The sequence below is a fragment of the Rhinichthys klamathensis genome, unplaced genomic scaffold (assembly GCF_029890125.1).
Source record: "Rhinichthys klamathensis goyatoka isolate OS25496 unplaced genomic scaffold, OSU_Roscu_1.1 h1tg000148l_1, whole genome shotgun sequence".
Taxonomy (NCBI): Eukaryota; Metazoa; Chordata; class Actinopteri; order Cypriniformes; family Leuciscidae; genus Rhinichthys; species Rhinichthys klamathensis.
Window position 1 is genome coordinate 595,205 of NW_026606683.1, and position 9,244 is coordinate 604,448.

Genomic DNA, 9,244 nt, shown 5'->3' on the forward strand with positions numbered 1-9,244 from the left:
GAGTTTGCACTTTCCTTCTGGATTTTCCTTGTGTGCAGAGCAGCGACGTGCAACTCTGCATTATATTCACACACACACACACACACACATGCTTGTTCTTGCAGGGGGTCCCTGTGCTGCTCTTTGGACCAGGGCTTATTAGAATAGATTCTGCCAACTTCAATGGCGGGGCCGTGTGTGTGTGTGTGTGTGTGTGTGTTTCTCTGTGCTTATCACTTCTCATTAGCGGATCATTGGGAGCGCCGTCCGCTGCCAAGCGTTAATCAATGTGTTTTGTGACTCTGTTAGGGCAGCTGTACAGAGATATTGTGCCCCTAGGGTTAATACAGTCAAGCGCAGGATATAAAACACTCCGGCCATGTCCACAACATGAGGCTCGGCATTATCTTTAAATGAGATGGGCAGGGATCACATACATATGGATTTCCACTTGCATAAATTGTGATTGATGTCGTCAGAAAAGTGGGGCTTGCTTTCTTCAATTTTTTTTGAAAGGTAGTGTTACGTCCACAGTCAGTGTTTCTTTCTTTTTTTCCTGAATTGTTGTAAATTATGCAGACTGACAGGCGCAGTGAGGAAGGGATTATTTCTGAATAAGTTCAAACACTTACTGTTATTCCTTTCTTTTTGGTGTAAAGAGAGAAGGAAGAAAAACCTGCTCAAAGAGAGAAGCAGGTAATGATCAGATTTTTCATTATTGCCAGGAATATTTTTATTTGTTTAAATATTATAACAAATATTATTTAATAACAAATATAATTATATATTTTTTTCATATTTTATATATATATATATATATATATATAAATTATAAATATACATTTATAAATGTAGATATACAAATATATAATTTATATTTTTTATTTTATGTTACACATTATATATATATATATATATATATATATATATATATATATGTGTGTGTGTGTGTAACTTATACAATTATAGTTTCATATTATATAATTATAATTTATATTTTTATATTGTTTTTATATAATTCATATTTATTGTATCATTTTAACATTTTTTGGACTAGTAGTAGTAGGCCTAAGTATGTGCTGCTTTATTAATAATTAACGATAATGTTCAAGGCCAAGCTTTTAAAAAGGTTGAAAAATGATTTTCTCACATTCAGGAAACACTTCTGGCAGCGGGAATTTCCTGCGAGCGGATCGAAAGGACGACCGCGGTGTTCGCCGGCCCAGACCGCACCACAGGAAGTGTGTGTGCGACTCCAGAAGCAGAGGTCAAGGCCAGGGGTCACGGGTGGCACTGCAGAGATTTACACCAGGAGAGATCCGAGCCCGTTCCCAGCCTTCGTCTATTTCCCGGGGAAATTAGCCATAAAGTCGCCGTTTTCATCTTTCAAGGTTTTGTCATAAACTCTCATCTTTCCCCGTCTTTGATTTAAAAAAAAAAAAAAAAAAAAAAGACGATAAAAAGAACAACAATAGCCTAGTATAGTTTATCCTACTGTATTCTTTTCATCTCAAGTTAACCTCTCGTTTTACTGTCCGTTGTTTCCGGCACGGACCACCCCATTGTTTAAAGACGCCTGTGAAAAAAAAAAAAAAGTTTCACATTTTCTGAAATGTGCAGGGCTGCTCTCTGAGGTCCATTTCATTTTAACCAAATGGGGGGGAAGCTTGTCTTTACCGCGGTGAGCAGATGGAACTATAAATCAAGGCAGCCGTTGCCGCCCTGTAGAGGGCCGACCACAGCTGCCACTCTCTCTCTGACTCTCTGCGTTTTGCTGGAAATCTTTTCAGGTCCATCGTCAAGCAATCTGGGCTTCTTTTTTTATATATATATATACACCACACCTCCCCTCTCTGTACAGTCATATCCATCAAAACGACACGCGCCCATCAACCCACTGCCGCGATCGATTGGCACACTTATTCCTGTGCATAGCCAATGCCCCGCTCTGGAGGAAAAGCCCCACGACAGGCCCCTCATTTGGGCTCTTTAGCCCCCAGCAACCACTGTGACTCTGGCAGAGCAGCCCAGGCCTCCTCCATTAAAGTTGCATTATGATGGATATCAAGGCATCCAAGCCTTGAGTGTTTTAAACGAGAGGTGACAAGAAACCAAACACGGGCTATTGTTTTTCACTCCTTCCTTAACAGCCCCTCACCCCCAAACATCCTTGCAGTGATTTTCACATATTGGCTGTTTTGCTAAGTAAATGGAGCATAATCTGTGCATAACCTAGAAGAAGATGTCGGTGGTTTCCGCAGTGCTGCCGATGGCCAGATGGTGGCGCTCTAATGCCACACATATCATCAGCTCTGCCCAGTTGAGAGCTCAAGACAAAGACTTTGAAGAAGAGAAATGTTCAAATGGAGAAACTACACATAAATGCATACTTTTTTAACAGTATCAGCAATGATTTCCCTCAAACGTTGCAGACACATATCAGCAGTTTAACTCAAAGTAAACACTCAAATGAGTTAGTGTAGAGCCCTGTGTTAATCACTGAGAGCACATTATCTGGGTAAGAGAAATCTAATCACTGGACCTGTTTTAATTAGGTTTCTTACTCAAAGAAAGAGCTGAATTATGAAGATCCATGCAGTTTATGTGGCATTTTTTTTAAGCCCTCTCATTTTTGCTTTATTTTGTCACTCTATATTTCCGCTGTGACGTTTTATGCATTCTTTTAATTGATCGTATAATCTTCAAGAGATTTACCATTTGCCAAAAGGTAGTCATTATCATCAACATTCAATCAATAAATCAATCAAGCAAATTAATACTTAAATACATGCTGACAGTCTTAAACATCCCATCAATCTCTGCTCTTAAACTCGGCGTTGTATGTCCTGGATGATTGTGATTTTTAAAAGAAAAAGAGTTTGCATTTTTCTCATTCTAAAACCATGCGCGGGCATCTACTATCTTGCAAAACTTCTCTTTCTCTCTTTTAAAAATTCTTACATTCCTGAAGAATTATAATAAAAACATGTAAAGCCTATCTGTGCGATCTAAACATTGTTAGTCACGTCGCACTGGAAAAGAAAATTAAAATTAGCTATATTGTCGGACTCTTCTAAAATCTAGTTTTCCTTCTTGAGCTGGGAAAAGCTCGGGATGATGGAACATGATTTCTGCATGAGATGGGACACCGCTGGTCATTCATTATCCAAAGAGAGAAAGAAAAAAGGGAAAGAAATGAAAGTGAAAATAACAAAGAAAGACAGAGCTGGATGTCATCTTCCTTGCACATTTCAAAGGATGTTAGATTCAGACATTTAAAATGTAAATTCTTTTTATTTAACATGGTCTTCCAATAGAGACCTATGTTTAAATTGTTCTATGGTTTTGAAGTGATTATGTAAGCTTATATTTATACTGTATATCCACCACTACAGATGGAAGTCGATCATTGGTGCTAATGTTCTCCTCTAAAGTTTTCTGTTGACATCTTGAAATTGAATATTTCTTCTTCGGTTCAATTTATAAATGCACATATCACTTAAAATTGTATTTTGCATCTTTGGATTGGATAGGAATTCCTTTTTTTTCATTTATTATTGTCAATTGTATAAAGAGCAAGCAATGTAAATGAAAGATAAAATCTGAATATAAAAATGCAAATAATAATAATAATACTGTGACCCTACAAATTACAAGCGGTTTGAAAAATGTATTAATAATAACAATAATACTGTGACCCTATATATGCAAGCAGATTGGAAAACGGATAATAATAAAAAATAAAATAACGTAACACTGTATTTTAAGGTGACTTAGTTACACGCACTTACTATAGTAATAACAGTAAATTAAGCATTCTTACAAGTAACTAACTCTAAACCAAACCCTAACCATAACTCTATAGTAAGTACATGCAGTTAATTAATATTAATCAGTACTTATTTGAGCAAGTACAATCTAACTACGTCACCTTAAAATAAAGTATTAACCAATAATAACAATAAAACAAATATTTAAGTAATAATAATTAAATTAAAATAAATGAACAAGTATTATTTCATACACTCTAAAAAATGCTGGGTTGGTTTAACCCAATTTTGGGTCAAATATGGACAAACCCAGCCGTTGGGTTACATTTTTAAATTGCATTTTTAATCCAACGTTTGGGTTTGTCCATATTTGACCCAAAATTGAGTTAAAACAACCCAGCATTTGAAATAAAAAAATTCTCAAGACAGACATTTTTAATATAAATATTTCAATAAAAATAATAAATATATATAAAAAATGAATTACATAATATTTAACTTATAATAATAAATTAGATATTGATGCCACATCTAATATTATATGACATGTTATAATATATTATAATATAAACATGTCTTGAAGGGATCTTCCATTGTTCTAACATTTGATTGTTTTTAGTTTTTAGATTTTGCTGTGGATATGGTGTTACAGGTAAATGAATGACATGGAAATATAATTGTTACCATCTTAAGTCAAAGCAGACTTTTACTTATTGAATGTGCATGCGACACATAAATGAGCCACTGTATATTATATTATAATCCACCGTTCTTTGAGGCTGAGATGAGACTCCATGAGTTATTGCTTAAATTGGTGGGAAACAAAGAAACAGTTGAACGCTCTGGTGAGCAGCTCTTCACCTGTACGAGTCCAGAGCTTGTAAATGCACATAAACCCCGAGCAGATGAACACAGAACAGCGACTGTCGGCCTCTCTCGCCGTCAAAGTGAACGGCAGAGAGACTCTGAGCTAAAAACTCCACTTGTCAGCTGTACAGGTGACACTAGGGTTTCCCACAAACAAGGAAATCACAACCTCGGGAAGTGTTGCATTTCATTTCAACAACAATGTGACATATCAGTGTGTAACAATAAGAAGAAGAAGAAAAAAAGAGAAAGTCTCAGGGAAAGAGGGAGGAAAGACATGACACTTTTTGAAATATCAAAAGATCCCTCGACTGCTCTTGGGACTGAGCTACTGCCATGAAGCAGGAAGGTCACCATCTTTACTTTTTGTCTTTCTCTCTTTCTGCTTCAGTCTCTGGCAGCTTCTGTTTGTGCATGTGTGTGTGTGTGTGTGTGAGTGTGTTTAGAGCCGCAGGGGTGGTGAGGAGGATGTTGTCGCTGACTTTTGAAGCGTCTGACAGGGCGAGCGAGAGAAGGGGTGAAACTGATCCCGACACTGACAGCTGAGACCTCCGAGGTCATAGGTCACGACCCTGGTAACGCAAAGGTAAAATTACCTATTCATGTGTCATGTGCAGTGGTGTGGCCGGGGGCAGAGCTACGGCCTGTCAGATGGATGGTCGCCACAGTACATGCGCTGTCAAGTTCGGCTCAGAATCTTTGCACAAATCTTCGATTCTGTCTAAACATTTTGTATGAGAAAAAAAAAAGAAGAGATTTCTTTAGCTAGAAAGCAATTAGATTATGAGGTTTCAGAAGAGATTAAAGTGTCACACACTGCATATATTTACTTGCAAATCTTAATCTTAAAGCATATGATCAGAGCTACTGTTTAAAAGTAGTTTTCATTATTGATGATACTTGAGCGGCAAATCAGCATATTGGAATGATTTCTAAAGGATCATGTGACACTGAAGACTGGAGTAATTTATATGTTATATTTTTTCATTTATATTTTACAATATATGAGAATAGAAACCAGTTATTTTAAATTGTAATAATATTTCTTAATTTTACTCTTGTTGCTGTATTTGGATCAAATAACTCAACAAAACAACTAAGTTTTGAATAATAGTGTATAGCTCTATCGTTTTACTGTATCTCAACAAATGTCTCACTTGGATTTGTCCTAAGCCATTTAAAGGGTTCACCCAAAAATGAAAATTCCTCATGTCGTTCCAAACCCATAAGACTTTCGTTCCTCTTCAGAACACAAATGAAGATAATTTTATGAAATCTGAGAGATTTCTGTCCCCACTTTGATGCATCAAAAAGTTCATAAAGAGATCGTACAATTAATTCGTATGAATCGAGTGGTTTAGTCCAAATTTTCTGAAGAGACACGATCGCTTTATATGATGAACAGCTTGAATAAGGCTTTTATTCACATATGATGTAAACATATATCAATGCACACATCAGATATAGTAAACAGAGAAGAACCAATGAGGTTCATTCTCGAGTTAAGCATCAGGCTTGAGCTTCTGCAAGAACCAATGAGGTTTGTTCTCGTGTGTCAAGCATGTACAGTTGAGCTTCTGTTTATGTTGGCTGATCAATGTTTATATGTTAATAAAAGCCTAAATTCAATTCAATCTGTTTAATATCTTTAGGAACTTTTTGATGTGTCAAAGACAGTGTTAGTTGTGTAGACTGTCAATGGAGGGACAGAAATCTCTCGGATTTCATTAAAAATATCTTCATTTGTGTTTCGAAGATATACAAAAGTCGGGTTTAGAGCAACATGAGGGTGACTAATTGATGACAATTTTTTATTTTTGGGTGAACTAACCCATTAAGGAGAATTTGGTTACTCTTAATTTCGATGCTCCACTTTAGACATTCTACGGTTGCACTTTATTTTACAGTATGTACACTTATGTGTACTACAGTGTACTTACATAGGAAAGTACTAACATAAGGTAACTACATGGGTTAAGGTTAGGTTTAGGGTTGGTACCTAGTTATTACCCAGTTATTGCAATTACAATAAGAAGTACATATTATGTACATGGACTCATTTCCATGTAGGACTGTAAAATAAAGTGCTACCCATTCTACTAACTATTAGTTATTTGCAACTACATGTCCACTATCTCATTAGAGTATTCATAGACTGTTAGTGTAGGTTAGGGCTAGGTTTTAGGGTTTGGGTAAGTTGAATAAGTTGACATGTAGTTGTTAAGTTACTTATAGTCAGTAGAATGTCTAAAGCGGACCATAAAAATAAAGTGTTACCGAAAATTGCTCAGAAGTTGCTCTTTAGTCGCAGTTCTGATCAGTTGACTTGAGCGTCTCAGTGATATTTTATCAAGTATCAACTTGGTCGCAGATGTTTCTCCTAGACTCATGTGGGATACTCTCTAAGGGTGGACTCAACTGAAAGATAAAAGATCTCACTTGTAAATTTTCTTGCACATTTTATGTGCTTATTTCTTTTTATTGCTCATTGGTTGCTCTTTAATAGTTTAGGATACTTAATGATATTCTCAATTACCATCTGTCTCTTAAGTATCAGCATTGTCCCTAAAATTTCCTTAGGAAAATTATATGTCTCATAGGTTCCTATTTTGCAGCTCTGGATCCTTACCTACATTAGTTAGCATAATAATTTCAACATTTATTAATACATTATTCAAATCAAAAGTTGTATCGGTTGACTTGCATTGTATTTTTTTTTCCCCTACAATGGAAGTCAATGGCTACCGTAAACTGTTTGATTACTAACTTTCTTCAAAATATATTTTGCGTTCAACAGAAGAAAGAAATTCATACATGTTTGGAACAACTTGAGGGTGAGTAAATGATGACAGAATTACATTTTTTTTTAGGGAAATATCCCTTTAAATGACTAACTTTTTTTTTTTTTTTTACAGATTATTAATCTAGGTTAATGTTAATATCTACAAATATTCTACTACATGTTTTATATTCCAAGTTGTATGAGTTAACATTAGTTAGTGTATTGTGAACATACATTTAAAACTGAACAATACTATATTTAATTGAATGTTAATAACATTTGCGTAGATTAAAGAATCCTGTAAAAAAGTTGTTCGTTATACAAAAATAACCATATTGTACCTTTTAGATTATACAAATATTCCAGGATTTTATTTTCTTTCTCAATCAAAACATGTTTTCTTGAGAATATTGTTTTACGGTAACTGGGAATGAGTTTGTTAGCTTTTACACAAGACCTATATTTCCAGTGTCCTCAGTATCACTCCCATCCTGTCTTTTGCAAAACTGACAAAAGACACTTCCTAATGATATCATGCTCCAGGAAGTGACATCATTTTGGTGGCAAAACAACAGCACAAACATTACCAGCATTAGAAATGGATTTGATGAACTGTGATGTTTTGATTCCGACTTTAAGAACCACTAACTTCAGCTCACTGTAAGTGAGAGTCGGTCACACACAGCTTGTCAGGTCCTCCCCGGGCCGCCCGTACCTGTCAAGGTAAGTTTAATGTCACGGAATCAAAAAGTTTCCATCCTCATTCCCCCCGCTCCCCTCCGTCCTGTTGTAAAGAGAGAGTCACAGAAGACTGACAACTCAAAGTGACAGTTTGTGAATGTTTGGGGCAGGTCAGTGAATCATGCTGTTGGACTCCATGATGTGAGAGGATGAAGGTGTCGTCTTCCTCCCTGCCATGTAATCGTTCCCCGCTCTCTAATGTTCACAGGCGCCGCACGACTCCTTCATGCTGAGGAGAGACGCTTCGCTCGCCGGACCAACCAAACTCTCATCTGCTCTGTGCTAATTAACTGAATGCCCAAACTCACAGCGAGACCAGAGCTCCTGACTTACCAATAACAAAGTAAGAACATGTAAGGAAGAGGAGAAGATAAACCTGAAAGAAAAAAACACAAATGAGATCTTTAAGTTGACTCTTTTAGTGTAAATGTGAGTTGATTCTTAAAGTCACCATGAAATTCTTATTTAATTTTGTCTGCGAGTGTAATATTGCAGTATTTATTCATGCACATCTTTTTTTTTTAACAAACTCACATTTATGTCCTCGTAATCTGTAATCAAATTAGCTTCCCCTCCTTCTTGGAGCAACATTTCTCCTCTGATGATGTGTTTACTGGCATAAGGGCGGGGTAACCTGTCACTCAAAGAGATCGACCAATAGTCAACCACAACCATCCAATAATCCAGTCAATTCCCCATGGTCAAAGAAGCCGTTTCACTTTGATATACGTCATAATATATATAATTCAAGTTTCTAGCAAAGGTCCAAGGACCTATTTGTCATCAGGAGATGCGAATATGAATATGTGTTGATCGTCTTCAATGTGCACACAATAGTCTAAATATTGAATCAAAAACGCACATTTAGCTGCTTTTTTTTTTTTTTAAAGCACTATTGTACTGCTTCATCCATCCTAAATGGGATTAGCCTGTAATCTACAGAAACAATAGTCTCCTCCATTTATTCCGTTAAGGCTGGAAGAGCCACAGACATGCATGCTGGTATGAAAGGAATGATGTGTGTGCGTGTGTGTGTGTGTTTGATTGAAGTACATTGAATGTTTCTGGCACAATTTGAGCTCCAGAAAGCTTCAGTCGAGGGTCC

General features: G+C 36.3%; 1 long non-coding RNA gene across 1 annotated transcript; it reads left to right on the top strand.

Moving 5' to 3' along the window:
* Window positions 1-624: 624 nt before the first annotated feature.
* Window positions 625-8,476, top strand: LOC130090621 (uncharacterized). Its single transcript, XR_008807718.1, has 5 exons — window positions 625-675; window positions 1,136-1,370; window positions 5,018-5,202; window positions 7,942-8,121; window positions 8,250-8,476. It is a non-coding gene; the product is annotated as an uncharacterized LOC130090621 (long non-coding RNA).
* Window positions 8,477-9,244: the final 768 nt, after the last annotated feature.